Consider the following 15,342-nt stretch of genomic DNA (forward strand, 5'->3'; position numbering starts at 1 on the left):
ACAGTTTGTGTATTATCACACAGCAGTGTTAACAGCACTGACTGCACTCTGCAGTGACACATAGGTGATGTTAATATTAGTAAATAAGTATTATCTGCACCTCAGCATTAGTAAAACTAACCTGTTTTGTTAGCGTTCATACATATATCATTATATCTGTTGAAACAGTGCAGATGCTTTATAGTGGAAGTGATGTTTTCTGTCTGAATATTTGATTCTCTGGAGGAAACAATCCTCAAATGAGCTCAGTTGTTTTTCCTTGTGAGCACTAGAGGGAGGCATCAGACTGCAAATAACTGTAAATGCTAAACACTTGTTAATAGATGCCCACAACATGAGAGCTGTTAGTTTCTCCTTAAGAATCTGTTATGGAAGTTACTTTTAAGTCAGTAGACACAGAAATGTTTTTATAGATGATTCTACTTAAAGTCAAACAAAGCTTAAACAGGCAAAAGATAGTTTGCATCGGTCTCCTCTCTGTTTGTGTTTATTAATACTCTCTGTGACCACAGGTTGGCTTTAACCCCAGCCTCACCTGCAGCACATTTGCCTGCCTTCACCAAGCTTCCTCTCCCTATTTGACTACATCTGAATACACCGACAACCTCTAACAACCCGCAAACACTCACACATGCACCATTCACCCAGATGCGTCCGGCACTCTGAGCAGGACGAGCACGCCAACACGTTGCCTGATTTTACATATACTGGACATTAGCTGGCTGGTGTATGAAACTCCACAGCTGTCCAGCGTGAGGTCATCCTGTTGAATAGACTGTGTCACCTTGACACACACAGTGGCATCTGGAGGGGGGGGGGTACTGCTGCCCCACGATTCGGGTCGAGTGTGCGCTGATTTTGTGTCCAGCTACGCCTCCCTCCTCTTTACCACTCATCATCTATCACCTCCTCCTCCTCCTCTCTACCCTCTGAACCCAACCTCACTACCCCACTGCCAACCCCTTCATCCTTCCCATGCACTGCTGCTCCCCTCCTCTTCCCTCCTTCATTTGAATGCCACAGTGAGGCCTCTTTGTCCAGTGGCTGCCGCTGCATTGTGCTGCAAAGGGAAGCTGAGTAAATGGACAAGCAAATGAGTTTTCTGCTTCAGCCAACTGTGGTGTTGGAACACACATGCTCTGATGCACTTACCTACGTGCAGAAACATACAGTGCATGCGATACGTGCACCTATTCAGGACAATTTCTGTGTCTATGATCATTTCCTTGATCTGAAAAGTAAATATCACTAATTATCCAAACTGACTGGGACACGAGTTTACCTCCTATTAATAAGCTGTGATATGGAATAGACTGGGAATCCCATGTGCAAGATATATTTCAGTGGCTCTCACAGGAAGGCCAGATCTGAATAGCACATGATATTGTTGAGCCGAATCAGAGCTGTCGTTGGCTGCAAGGATGTACTGTATTTGCTTCAGTGGGACGCCATGAGACCACAGCATTAGGATTAAACCAAACTGTAGGAGAGTGTAAAACAAACGACCAGAAGTAGAAACCTCTTTTGTAGAAAAACTGATTTGTTTTTATTGCTTCATTTTCAAATTTCAATATCAGCCTGCACGTCCCAGGAAAGTGTTAGAAAATCATATTTAGTTAAATCTGCTTTTTTTGCCATTTTTGAGCAATAAGGTAACTATAAAAACAAAACTGGGACCTAAAAACAAAATGGGGACTATCCTAAACAAACACAGCCTCTAATTTTAGGTTGGACATGGTAATATGATTAATGTTTTAAAAATAATCCTTTCCTATTCACACAGAACAACATGATCAGTCATTTGTTGGCCACATGATGAATGTGAAGTCCAGGATTTACTGTCCTTTTGCTCTGTTTTGGTCTTAAGATCTAAAATCTGACTCTAAAGCTGCTAAATGTCATATTAGGTTTACAAGCTACAGTTCGTCTAACGTGCTGGGCAGGTAGTGTACAATCAACTTTATGTGGGCTGTTTACTGGAAACAGCTGCAGCTGGAAAGGAAACGAGAGTGAAACAATGAAGTTGCAGGACATAAAACCAAAACTAATGGTCTGAAAGATGCTATTCTCCAAAGAGCTGAGGGGAACATCAGATTTTTCTTACTAGATTTATCACTATGAGCACAATAGTTTCACACAACACATAATAATTAGATCTTTTGAAAATATAAAAATATGGATTAGTGCAGCTTTAAACTTTCAGAAAGGATCAGAATCACCACAAGGATGTGGAAATCACAAACAAGATAAACAAGTTAGACAGCAAACTATCAATTAAAGACAAAAACGAACCTACTATCAAACAATCAGTGGAGATAAAGCACGGCTAGATGCTAATCACACCAAAACACCTGCAGCCAAAGAGCACACGATGTTTTAAATTCAGAGAGAGCCTTTCGCACTCATCACATGTGCAGAAGTTAAAGGAATTCTTCAATACTACGTCAAATAAACAATAAGAGAAATAAAACAACGATTTAACACATTAATCATGGAGCTTTAAAGTTGACAATAAGGGGATGTACTGATGTCAGTCGAGTTATCTGTGCTCTGATTTCCCATTTTTATTTACAGATGTGAAAGTGGTCATGACCTTCTCACCTCACACAAATACAAAAGTTGAACTTCTCCTTTAAGTAGCAGAGCTCACTGAGCTCATGATGTCCGGGCTCGAGGTGGGAAATATTTACATTTAGATATTAGAGGCTTTTATCCAAAGTGACTCACAGTGAGGTATAAGACCAAGGCAGGGGAGGTCTAAGCAGGTCTTACCTAAGGCCCCGTACAGGTGGTAGCATTCAGGTGACACGTTTTTGTCCTGTCACCTTAAAGTACGTTAAAAATAAACTGCACTCCTGCACTCGAGGCCCCAGAAACTCCAAATAATTCCTCACCCTAGCCTTCATTCTCCATGTCTCGTGGAGCTCTTTATTGAAGAGGCTGCTTCCAACCTACGTATTCGTCTTCTACGTCGCACACAAGCAACTCGGTGAACTTCCACCTGATCTGCTCGACCGCTGACCCGTGACTCTGACCTCTCTCTGGAATGCACTGCAGTAAAGCCTGTGAAGTTGTTCTCGCTCACTATCTCGCTCGACCCTTCCTCACCTGCCTCAGTTCCTCTCTCCTCCTCTTTCCAGCCCCCTCCCTCCTCGGCCCCTGAACTGTGGACACCGTGTAAAAGAGCCCAAACGCAGCAGATGTGTGACGGACGGCGCTGTTAACAGCTGCCAGCTCTTATATCAGCTCCTCTAAGTTTCTAACGACACACACCTACAGTCGTCAACAGTTGCAGCACAACTCCAGCTGTCCAGTGGGCAAAGTCAAGTTTTTTTTGCATGAGCAAATGAAAGATGTTCCTTCATTTCCTTTAAACAAATGATTCTTGAGGTTTTGTTTAGTCCTTAGTCCTTTCTTTCACTTTATCAACCTTATAAAGCTTCAGCCTAAACACACACAGCTTAACTTTAATTTCACATTTGGTCATAAATAAACAGGTGTTTAAAGAAAGTTTAAAAGAAAATCATATGGATTTTTCCCCTGTTCGGAGTTTTATTTAGTTGTTTATACATTTTTTTCTGTTCAGATTTACCCTCAGCTTTCTTTTTTTTACTGTGTATTATATCTCCCATGTTTAATTGCATGACAAGTTACATTTTGCACCTTAGAATTAAGTCTTTAGCACAGTGATAATTGTACTTAAAGAAGAGGAATATATCCATAGAAAAGTTATTGTTTAACTTGCTGCACCACAAACAAAGGTAATAAGCATATTTTATCTTGTCACAATACTTAAAAAGAAATGCTTGTTCTGTAAAACAGTGCCAGAAACCCTCTTCCTCCGCACCTTTCTAACATTAGAACTGGGGGATGCGTCCAGTTATTTCTGTAACTTTCCAAAACCAGCAACATGACAAGCCCACCCACTTCACACAGATGTGTGGAGGTGAGAATGTCTAATGTTCATTTTCTCCCTGACACTTTCTGTTTTAATTATTTATTTATTTTGAACATTTCAGACATCTTGTCTCGTTCATGTGTACAACATGAGCTTCAAGTGCAACATGAATGCATTTAAGGAGAGATATTGTGTAAGATCGTGCTCCAGTTTCCAGCAGCATCTGGCTGCTGTCCAAAGCTTCACTGCCCATCTCTGGCATCTTCATCCCTAGCTTGTCGCTGCTACTTACAGTACTCCTTCACTTAGCTGAAAACGTGATCATACCTGGCCCTTAATATGGCCCAAGCCCCATGTTCCCAGTCCCAGCCTGTAAGCTGTGACCCCCAGCCTCAACCTCGACTCCAACCCTAGGTCCCAGCCTCTGGCCCTGAGTTCTATCTTCTCCCCGGCCCAGCTGCTGTCGTCTTCCCAGCCGTCCAGCCCAGCATGAGAAGCCTAGCAGCTGTTGATCAATGGGCAGCCGGGGCCAACGCCTGCCTGTCCCCTCCCCTGACCTCCCACCCTTACACATACACACACATACACACAGATGCATGCACACACTCCCCAGGGAGGCAACAGATGGGGGTCAGCCAGAGGAAAAGGGGTGTGGCGGGCTACAAAGCATTAGGTTAGGTGTGCGTGCGGATCTGTTTCTGTGTGTGTTTGTCAAAAAGCTTGTTCCCCACTTAGGTAGATTCACACGTTTTTGAATGTGTGTGATCCTGTGTGTGTTTTAGGGGCTGTGGCTGGACATTTGCTAGCCGCATGTCTCCAGTATGGACAGGTGTTGGCGTCAGCGGTGTCCAGACTCGTTTCAGCAGCTGCTGCCACCCCTCTTCTCCCCCAGTTCTTTCCTCTCATCTCCCCCTCCCACCTCCCTGACAGATGTAGCCACACCACCACCACCACCTCTCAACTTTTTATGGGCTCAGCCTGTTTTGACTTGAAATATTTGCCCAGGAGGTGCTGCTTCTGTTTGGGTGGGTGTGGGGTTGAAGAAGAAGGACGCGTAACCCCTGTCAACCTATGAATATGTACACCTCGGTGCACCTCCCCCTTTGTGTATGCACACACCTGTGCAGGCAGAGGTTGAGAGCTGGTTTGTCTTGAATAAAAAGCCTGTTACCAGACAAAAAGCTAACACGGGGAAACAAAACGGCTCACCGACTGATCTGTGGGTCTGATGATCATCTGGCAACTGGAAAAACAACAGGAGTTGACGCCTGACAGCAAATGGATGTTCGGAGAACTGGGACTTCATGGCACCTCGAAGAAATGTCGCCAATAGAAACCACAAATCTTGAATGTGAACATCTCCTAGTTTCAAATGAACAGCAGCCACCTCCTCTCCTATAATGAAGTCTTTATTTGTGGGTTACGATAGTGGCTATCAATATCTTAAACTAATTGTATATCAAATAATAAATAAGAGTCACTCATGGTGACAAATGCAGAAGCATGAATAATAAAGTCCATCAGGAAGATTTCTTTAAAGCTTTCAACAGCATCTTCTTCAGTGAATAAAACTCAGCTGTAATTAACTACTACACTTTAGATATATTGTACGAGGATGCTATGATTTTCTGTCAATATTATACTACACAAAGAGTGAAAACTATGCTCATATGTGTATTTCCCCCCTTTAGTCAAAGTGAATTCATGATTCCCTCTGATTCTTCAGTTTGCTGCAAGTTTTTCCAAATAATTCCTCCAAGGTTTGACGCAAACGCACAGCAGAGGTAGAGAAAGTGGCAGAAAAACAAAAAGACAAAAAGGAATTAATTAATAGTTACACCTGTTGTCAACATTTTCATGTTTCATACAGAAACAGCAGCAGAAACAGCAATAGGATAAAACTATGCATCAACAAATGCTAATCTCAAGGTGACACGTGCTGTGAAGTGTCGTGTTTCTCAAAAATCTCCAAGGAGCGACTGAAGCTCGTGCTTGTGATCCATCAGACAGAGAGAAAAAGAGATGCAAAGAGAGAGAAAGAAGTTAGAGAGCAATGTGGATATAAAAGAATGATATACAGTTGGGGTTTGGAGTTGAAAGATAATTAGAACAGCAGTGAAGGATTCTGCCGCTGATCCCAGAAAAAACACCTCCGCCAGCTGGGTTCAAAGTCCAGGAGGGAGAAAAGACAAGGAGGAGGAAGACGGAGAGAAAGAGAGAGGGCCACAGGAAGGGAGAGATTTGGGGATCTAGCAGAAGAGTGGTGGAGCGCACCTTGTTGTACCATCTGGGCCGACTCCCCCACCACAAACACGCACAAATCTCTCCTTCCCCTCCACCCCCAGCCCATTAGGATGGAGGATTAAGGTGGTGGCAATTACAAGACGCAGCCGACAGCAGCGTACCTGGCAATACATTTAACTGTCCAGGGGAGTGTGAGAGGAGGGGGGGAGAGGGGAGGCAAGGTGGAGATAGAGAAGTGGATCAGGAGGGGAGGCAGTAAAGGAGAAGTAATAAATGAGATCGGTGGGAAAGGAGGATAATTAGAGGAACAGGCAACACAAACACATCAGGATTGTTGTGATAACAGCAGAAAGAAACTTTCCTGCTCCGTGGACTCGTCGGCAAAAATGGCCGAGTGAGCAAGAGAGTGCCAAACAGATGCTGGTACAATTACCGCCATGGCCCCCCCCCCACCCCACTCCCTCCTCCACCCAAACACCACCAACTCTACCCCTAAACCCCCCCTCCACCTCACCCAGCCAGCCAGGGAGGGCCACAGCAATGGATGGCGCCCATATGGCCGCAGCTGATGGGGGTGATTGTCGGTATTGTTCACTTTGTCAGCGATCCTGGGGATGCGGGAGAGAGCTAATGATAATGCAGAGTGCAGATGTGCTCCGGAGCAGCCCAGTCGTTAAGCAACAACAGCTTGTATTTGTGTGTGTGTGTGTGTGTGTGTGTGTGTGAGTGAGAGAGAGAGAGAGAGCGTGTGCATGTGTGGGCTCCTGGGTTTGTGTGTGAGTCTGTGTGCGTGTGAGAAAGAGACTTACAACCACAGCTGCTTACCAGCCTGTCTGCCTTCTTGAGAAGACCTTCTGGAAAACCTACTACAGTATAGGCACACACACCAACATGTACGCCACACACACACACACATACAGCTGTTGGGTTCTTTAATGTTGATCTACATGTTTACTCATCCTGTGTGTTCCTGCGTATCTTGTACAAAGTTTGCATTTGAGGCTATTTTTGAACATCCAGTAAAAGCTTTTCAACCAGGGCACCAAACCATCATGGACGTTTAGTGTCCTCCACGATGTGTATGGATCCTGAATGAACTATACTCAGTCTCATTGAATATCAAATGAAGGTCCTGTAAACTATGCACTACCTTCTCCCACCTTCTGCTACAACACCCAGGATGCCAGAGGAGACGCAACTGTTTCCAAAAGCCAGTGAAGAGGTTGAGGATCACAGTCTGGACTCCAGAGGAATCCATCAGCTGGCTGAGGCTGTTTCACGTCCACTAATCAATCAGTTTCTGCCACCGTCTCTGTGATTTTAAATCTGTTCCTGATGTTTGTCGTTGTCCTCCCACTGGTCCTTCACTGGCTCGCGAGGCTCCTGCTCCATCCAGATGTACTCATCAGCGTCTTTAACCATCTCTTCTTCACACTGCTACCAGCACCAGTTTTTAAATTTCGTTGATTTTCATGTCATTAGTATCAGTAGAGAAAAGGTTGGATCAGTGCATCCCTACAGGCCTCCTGGGATGATTGGTCCTGTGGTCTGGTTTCCTCTGGGTGCTCCAGTAGTTTCCTCTTCCTGTCCAAATAGAGACATAAAGCTTTGACAAACTGGACAAACTTTGTTTGTACAGGTTGTACCCACCTCTCACCTGTTGTTTGCTGAAAAAGGCTGAAAGTTCCCAGTACATGAACTCATCATTTTCACCTTTCGCTTTTAGTAAATCGTCTTTCAAACTGATAATTAGTAGATACTGTTTTTGTTCTGTTTCTGGACCTCTGTGGTTGTAATGTATCTTAAATGATAAATTATTACTCTTAATGAAGCTTTTTAGCTTCTTTTTGCTAATATAAAAATATTTCTATTTCCATTTTTGATATCTGATCATGTTGTTAATGATATAGCTGAGTGTCATGCAACACAAATGTGACAAATGAAGTAGTTTGAACTGATATTTCAATGTAAATGATGTGAAAGCTTTAGACTAATCTTTATTTATGCAGGCTCCTTTCATTTATTCGTTGTAAGAAGACGGTTTTATTAACCTTCTCATGACCTGATCATTTATAGGATTGTGTAAAGTCAGTGGGATACATCATCTTGGGACGGTATGACCTCCTGGTTGCACTAGAGAAAAGGTTAGAGGTTCATTAAAGTCTGCAAGAGTTCATCTTGTGGTGATGCTGAATGTCTGTACAACATTTCATCTCAATCCCAGCGATATTTGTTGAAATATTTCAGTCTGGACCAGTTGTGTGAAGCGGCCGTCTCTGCCGTCCAGCAGCAAAAAAAACTGTATGTTTCCTCGTTTCCCATCTTGTTCCTCTTTTCTTATTCTAGTGTCTTTCCACCTTGACGGCTCCAAATCCTCCATTTGAGATACACAATCCCTCAGACTTGACAATATACAGTGTAATCATGTTGACATCTGTTTGCACTGAGGAACTTAAAGATGCAAAAACAAAGAAATAAAGAATTTCTTTCAACAACTCACTTTTGCTCCTTTGGTCTGTTTCTCCTCTCTGTGCCTCCTTCTCTTCTTCTTCCCCACCACCATACAGATGGTCCCAAGCTGCCTTCAATAATCCAATGCACAGCCATGCCAGTACACCCCAGGCTACACCCCTGATGCTACACTACTCACACACACACACATACGCAGAGACAGTGCCAGTTCCCTAGGCAGGACCCCTGTCTTTCTAGCCCAGATTGGATCAGTTTGGTTCAGCATGGAGCAGTGACACTGGGCCTTAGGGCTCTACATGGGCCTGCAGGGTCCCATGTTGGCCTCAAGAAGCTGGGGCTACAATGGAAAAAAGCTCTGGGGCTTGATCGTGTTATCTTTTGATGATGACTATTATTATTATTACACAAGCTGGAGTGGCCACATGTTTTTGTTTTCATCCATTTAAGCCCGGTTGTCTAGAGGCGCACAAGAGCTGATGCAAGCAAAAGCACAGAGATGTGGAAGGAGAGCAGTGGCGGTGGAGGTGAGTGAACTCTGAAAATGAATTCCTTAAGAGGACAGGAAAGAGTGGAGAACGAAGAAGGAGCAGAGCTGGGGAGAGGATGAGGGCGGTTTGAGGGTGACAGGGGGCAGGCAGGGATGGAGGGATGGAGGCAGATAGAGAAACAGAAGGGATGGAATACAAGGATGGATACGCAGAGGGAGGGATGGACAGAGTGTAGCGGATGGGGGAGGGATGGAAGAAGGGATGGAAGGAGGAATGTGACAGATGGGTCGTGCCTGGCCAGAGCTGGGAGGGAGCGGAGAGGTTGGCATCACAGGGTGAGAGAACACACACAAACACACACACACAATAACTGCACGCGTACACGCATGTGTACCAGTTAACTCCTTTAATGCACACTCGCTGCTGTCAGGGGTGTTTTTGATGTCTTTGCTCGCGTCAAGAAAACATCGACCATATGATAAATAGACAAATAAATGGCGCGGCGTGCGCGCTTCAACATACTGTTTGAATACATTTACTTCCAGTTTCCTCTCTGGCAGGCTAGGATAATAGTTAGTGCTAAATCGAATTCATCTTTTCCCATATATCCACGAGAACAAGATGATCTCTGGGATCATGTGTCTATACGTTAAGCAAACTCTTTCAAATTACCTTTTTATGAGTGGTTAGAAGATTACTCTTGTTAAACCTCTCTCACTCATCCATCTGTGTGCATATCTCAACATATAGAGGTGTGTCTGCATTGAGAACCACGAAACACGCTGATAGGTGGGAAAAGTTTCTGAAACGCATTTTCGACATGCAGTGAGCAGAATTAAATAGAAAACTGCACCAAACTCCTGCCGCGGGAAAGGTTCTGGGAGAAAACAATTAAATAATCCGTTTATTGTTAATGATGTTATTGTTGTTTATGAGGTATTTTTCTGTTTGCTATCAGGTGCCAGGGTTCAGTCTTATGCCTAAAACCTTCTCAGATTTTTAATTTAACGTGTTTGTTCATAAGAGATATAAGCATTTTGTTCACAATGACGTTGTTGTACTGTACTTTTATAATGAAAACCTACTATGAAACCTTGCTAAGGTAGCTTAAAAAACCTGATCAGAGTTTCAAATCTTAAACTTTCACTAACTTAAGAGGTATTATAATGTGACAATGAGATGTGAGACACATACTGCTCCTTATATTTGTTGATTTGAACATGACAACACTGTGAAACAGCAAATCAGACTGTGTTTTCCCACAGTAAGACACAGTGACAGGGATGTGAACTATTTTCCAGTATGTGTGTGTGTGTGTGTGTCCCTTTCATCATGTCTCCACTGTGTTTCAGCAGGAGGAGACAGTGACAGTGGAGGATGAACTTGACTCTTCCACAACACCACAGCTGGCTGACTGCTGCTCGCTCATCGTGTGTGTGTGTGTGTGTGTGAGAGAGAGAGAGATAGTGTGCACATGTGTTTTTATATCTGCACCTATACATGTGTACAACTCAGCAGGCAGGTGCAGCAGATGTCTGACGCACACACACCCACACGTACACACAGTAACACCGTTAACATCTACACGGCAGAAAACAGCAGCAGCAGCAGCCCAGCAGGTTGAGTTAGTGTCACCGTACGACCCCTCCCTGCGTGACCCTGTCAGGTCACCATGGCGATGATAAAGTGCTGAGTCGCGCACGTGTCTCGGTGCCAGCAGTTTCCAACAACACCCCGAACACGCCCTGGTAATGCCCCTTATCTGGCAGGCGCACACACACAGCTGGGAGAGGAAGGCAGAAGTACGGAGGGCAGCGAAGGTTTCATTTCCTTCTGCATCGCTTCATTGTTGCTTCAACCTCGAACACAATTAATTTGACTTTTTATATCAGACACATCTTCAAATGAATTCATTTGAGTGAAATAATTCTGTCTCTCTTTTTTTCTTGACTCTCTCATGTCGGGAGTTCATAGCTGCTCTCCCTCCATACAAGAATCACACAAAGGACAAGTACTGTTTAATCCCATCGTAGCCCAGCCCTAAAGACAGACCAGCTGGAGGCCTTTGTGTTTGTGTATGAGTGTGTGTGCGCGTGTGTGTGTGTGTGTGTGTGTGTGTGGTAGATGACAGGTTATATAAACCTGTGTTCTTTGTGTGTGTGTCTAACAACCGCAGTGTGTGCTCTAACAAGTGTGAGAATTCCTGAATGACAGTCGGAGTTTGTCTTGTGTATAAAGCTATATCTGTTTGTGTGTGTGTGTGTGTGTTTGTGTGTATTGTAGGGGGGGGGGGGGGGGTGCAGAGGGGGGTTGTGGGTAAGTAGTATTTGGGGCCCCCCTCTCACAGACACACAGATATTCAAGTTCGAGTTGCCTTTTGTTTTCAAGAAGGGGGAGGAGGCTGCAGTGGGTGGCTGGATGGATGGCTGGCTTGCTGGGACACTGTGCCCCTCGATTTTCCCAAAAAAATATCCCCCCCTTCGCCGCCCGTCTCCTCCAGCTACTCCCCCCTCCCTCCAGCCAGTGTAGTGCCACTGTATTGTCTGCTTGCAGGCGGGCCGCTTGTTGCTTGCCTTCTGTCCTGCTGTGCTGAGTGCCTGACAAAGGGGCTCTTTTAAATATGCAGACAATCCTCGATCACTTGCACACACACACACACACACACACACACACACACACTCGCTTGTCCGTGCTTTTCTCTTTCTCTCCCCGTCGATTCTTCCCGGACTAGACCTGGCCTGGGAGTGTTTCCTTTTTCACAGAGAATCAACAAGTCTCAAACATGAAAAGGATACAGAAGGCTTTTCTCCCCGTTAGAACGCTCTAAGCTTTCAATGAATGCTATTAGCATTGCTTTGTGGAGTGGCCGTCTTGTCAAAGCTAAAAGCTGGAATCCTGTTTGTTGTGGTCTTTGTGACAGAGCCTTGTTCTGACTGTACATTTTTAACCTGCTTTAATTTTTACGTGCTGTGGAGGAAACACAGTTATTCTCAGATGCAGCCTACAATCGGCACTCCTTGATATTGTTTTTGGTATAAATAAATAAATGTATATTTCTTGTCGTCTTTTTAGTTTTTAGATGGAAACATCTGTCTGGGCTCATTTTGGAAGCAGCAACAAAGTTATGGAGAATGTTTCCTCAGCCAAAACCTGCAGATGTCAGTTTAGAGAAACGAGCTGGAGGCAGGTTTAAAAATACGACAACAGTCAAACATCAGGACGCTTCAAGTCCACATGACACTCTTCTCTTTATCTCCTCCACTCTCCCTCCCCTGGTACGGGAGCCCTCCTTGGCAGCTTGGCAGAGGCCGCTCCCTCACGCAAAGCAGCACAGTGCAGGGGCCCGGGCCCCAGACAGGAGCCCAAGCTGGTCTCAGCCTCCCAACATGTTGAGCTTGCCCGCCTTGGGCAGAGCCAAATGGTTCTGCAGCTGCCCCTTTGTCCCCCTTCCTTAAGTAAACAAAGGACAGAAACAAATTAATGACCTACATTCACAGCAAACCTTGCACGGCCTTCTCGTAGAGAGAGAGGGAGAGAGAGAGAGCAGTTGTCTACAAGCAGATGTTCACTTACAACACTGCAGATTGCAATTAATGATCACCAAGCAGCACATAACCAAAGGATAGGGTTGCTGCCTTTTCTACAGCAGTTATCATAATGTCTGCTGTGTGTCTGCACTGACAACTGAAGAGACAACTGAGAGCAGGCACCTCAGAAAACAGGCTTTTTACATGAGTCATATTTCACTTTTGAAAGACAATATCTCTAAAATAATAACATGTATTTAGTCTATATTAATAAATGTCTGATCACCTTCAAACGTAACATAAAACTTGTTTTAAATCTTTGCAAACTTGTTTGATCTCTGCCTGAAACGGACACCGAACTCAAATCTTTTTTTTCATCACTTCTAAGTTTCTTAAACCAATATTGGGCATTAATCGGACAATGTCATAAAGATTAGAAGTGAGCTTATCGCGTGAGTGTACGTTGGGGGCTTACTGAAGAGACCATCTGTGGCTTAATGAACACTGCTCCTTGGCCTCTGAGTGCAGGGGCTTTTAATGCATCTGTAAGAGCAGGTTTACTGAGCAGCAAGACATTAGCTAAAGCTGATTTCTTTACTGGAAAACTGTACTTGAGGAGCTTTTGGAAGGAGTGTGTGCGTGTGTGTTGCAGGAGGTTGAATCTCAGCAAGCTGTTGCACATTTTCTTCCCAAATGCAGCCTACACCTCAGTCACTGCAGCAGATATACAGTATCTGGAGATGTGCAAGCACACAAATAAACACAGTAAGCACACACACACAGTACAAGTGTTCAGGCCATCATGCTGTGTCGGCTTGCTGTAACAGCTTCTCACACACACGCACGCACACACACACACACACACACACACACACACACACACACACACACACACATACACAACTTCCACCCACAGCACAAGTCACTGGGAAAAAGGATGCCAAGACCTCCTGCACTGGCCCTTCTGCAACCTCGAACTGCGTGTGTGTGTTCATGTGAGCTGCAAAGAAGACGTGGTTACATGATAAATCCTCCACGTACAGAAATGTGCTTAAGAAGATGCTAAATTTAAATATTAGCGGTGAATCTAAGCATTCAAATGAGCAGAGGAAAAAATTTACTGTTACTTAAATCACACATTATGATATAAAAATAGCGACTGCTTCTATTTTGCCCAAGAAAAACAAAACACAAGTTCACGCACACGTTGAATTTCAAGATTCTTATAATTTATTGCAGTTTGCACACAATTTAAAAATGTCAACAACAGCACACCAAAAAATTACAAAACTAAACACAATTAGAATTTACTCCCTTTGAGAAAAACAAAAAAAAAAAATCTATGATTGTCAAAGCTAAAAATGACTAAATCTGAAAAAGGAACAAAAAAGAAACGCAAAGAAATGTTTTAATCTCAAGGGGGAGTAAATATATCTCAATCAAAATCTGCTTGTTTTTTCCCCAGACAGTGATTGTCCTTTTTCAAAACAGTCATTTCACCCCCACCCCTCATTCCCACCCCTTCACCATCAATCCCCCGACCCCCTTTTGACTTTCCATAAACTGTCTATTTTAATTTTATACCTTGCTTTAAAAAAAAAAACAATCTCCCCCCCTATGTTTTCAAGTAAGCACAGCAAAAGATGGAGATGTCTCATCAGGGTGGTTACTTCACAGCGGCGTGAGCGGTTGACATCACTCCCACAACTCCACCCCACGCTTAAAAAAAAATAAAATAAAACATATTAAAAAAAACAAAACAGCAGGACTACAGCAGTTTAAGGCGGTCAAGTACAACCAGAGGAACAGAATGACAGAAAAAAAACAGCAGTAATGATGAAAACAACAGCAGGATGGAGTGAGCCCATATGCAGAAACACTGCCAGTGAAAAGAAAATAACGTTTCGAGAAAATAAAAATGAGACGATGCGGTGCAAACTGCCGCAATGTCACCCACACTGTTGCATTGGCAAAGCTTGTAGGTGCCACCAGATGACAGGGCGGCACATACAACCACCCCACCTAACACATGCACATTAATGGGGGCATGCACACACACTTAAACGCACACATACACACATCTGAGTGAGGGGAAATGTGGAGCATTCACTTCTAAGTATCACTATGTCAAATGTTTTTTTTAGATTGTATAAACGTTTGACCATTAGTTTGAAAATCACAGCTAAAAAAAATTTAAACGTATTAAACTGATGTAGCCCCAACCCAAACGCAGCATTCACATAAAAAAAAAAAAAAGTTTTCCAATCACGTGATGAAAATATAATAAGACATCATTATCAGATAAATTCAATAAATTCCAAGAATTTATACGATTTAAACAACTATTTCTCAATGCTCTACAGTATCAAATACTTCCATAGTGTCAGAAATGTTTTTAATAAAGGCATCTTTTCAGCAAAAATCTGATTTCATGTCTTTTAGCTTAAAAAGGTGCATTCAGGCATGCCAATTCTCTCCCATCTGTCTCAAAGTAAGTGTTTTAAGTGGAAAACACACACATACAAATGTCTTCTCGCATTCACGCCGCTGCATCTAATGTGAGGTGCACTGCGCCGAGTTGGGCGGGTTAATGTACTGAATCAGCACGGCCCCGCTCGGCGCAGCACGGCTCGACGTGACGCAACAGTGTGACAAAGGTATATGACCCTTCAACGTTCAGCAGGACAACTCGGTTTCTGCCCCTCTCCTCCTT

Source organism: Anabas testudineus, chromosome 15, assembly GCF_900324465.2.
Source record: "Anabas testudineus chromosome 15, fAnaTes1.2, whole genome shotgun sequence".
In the NCBI taxonomy this organism is placed as follows: Eukaryota; Metazoa; Chordata; class Actinopteri; order Anabantiformes; family Anabantidae; genus Anabas; species Anabas testudineus.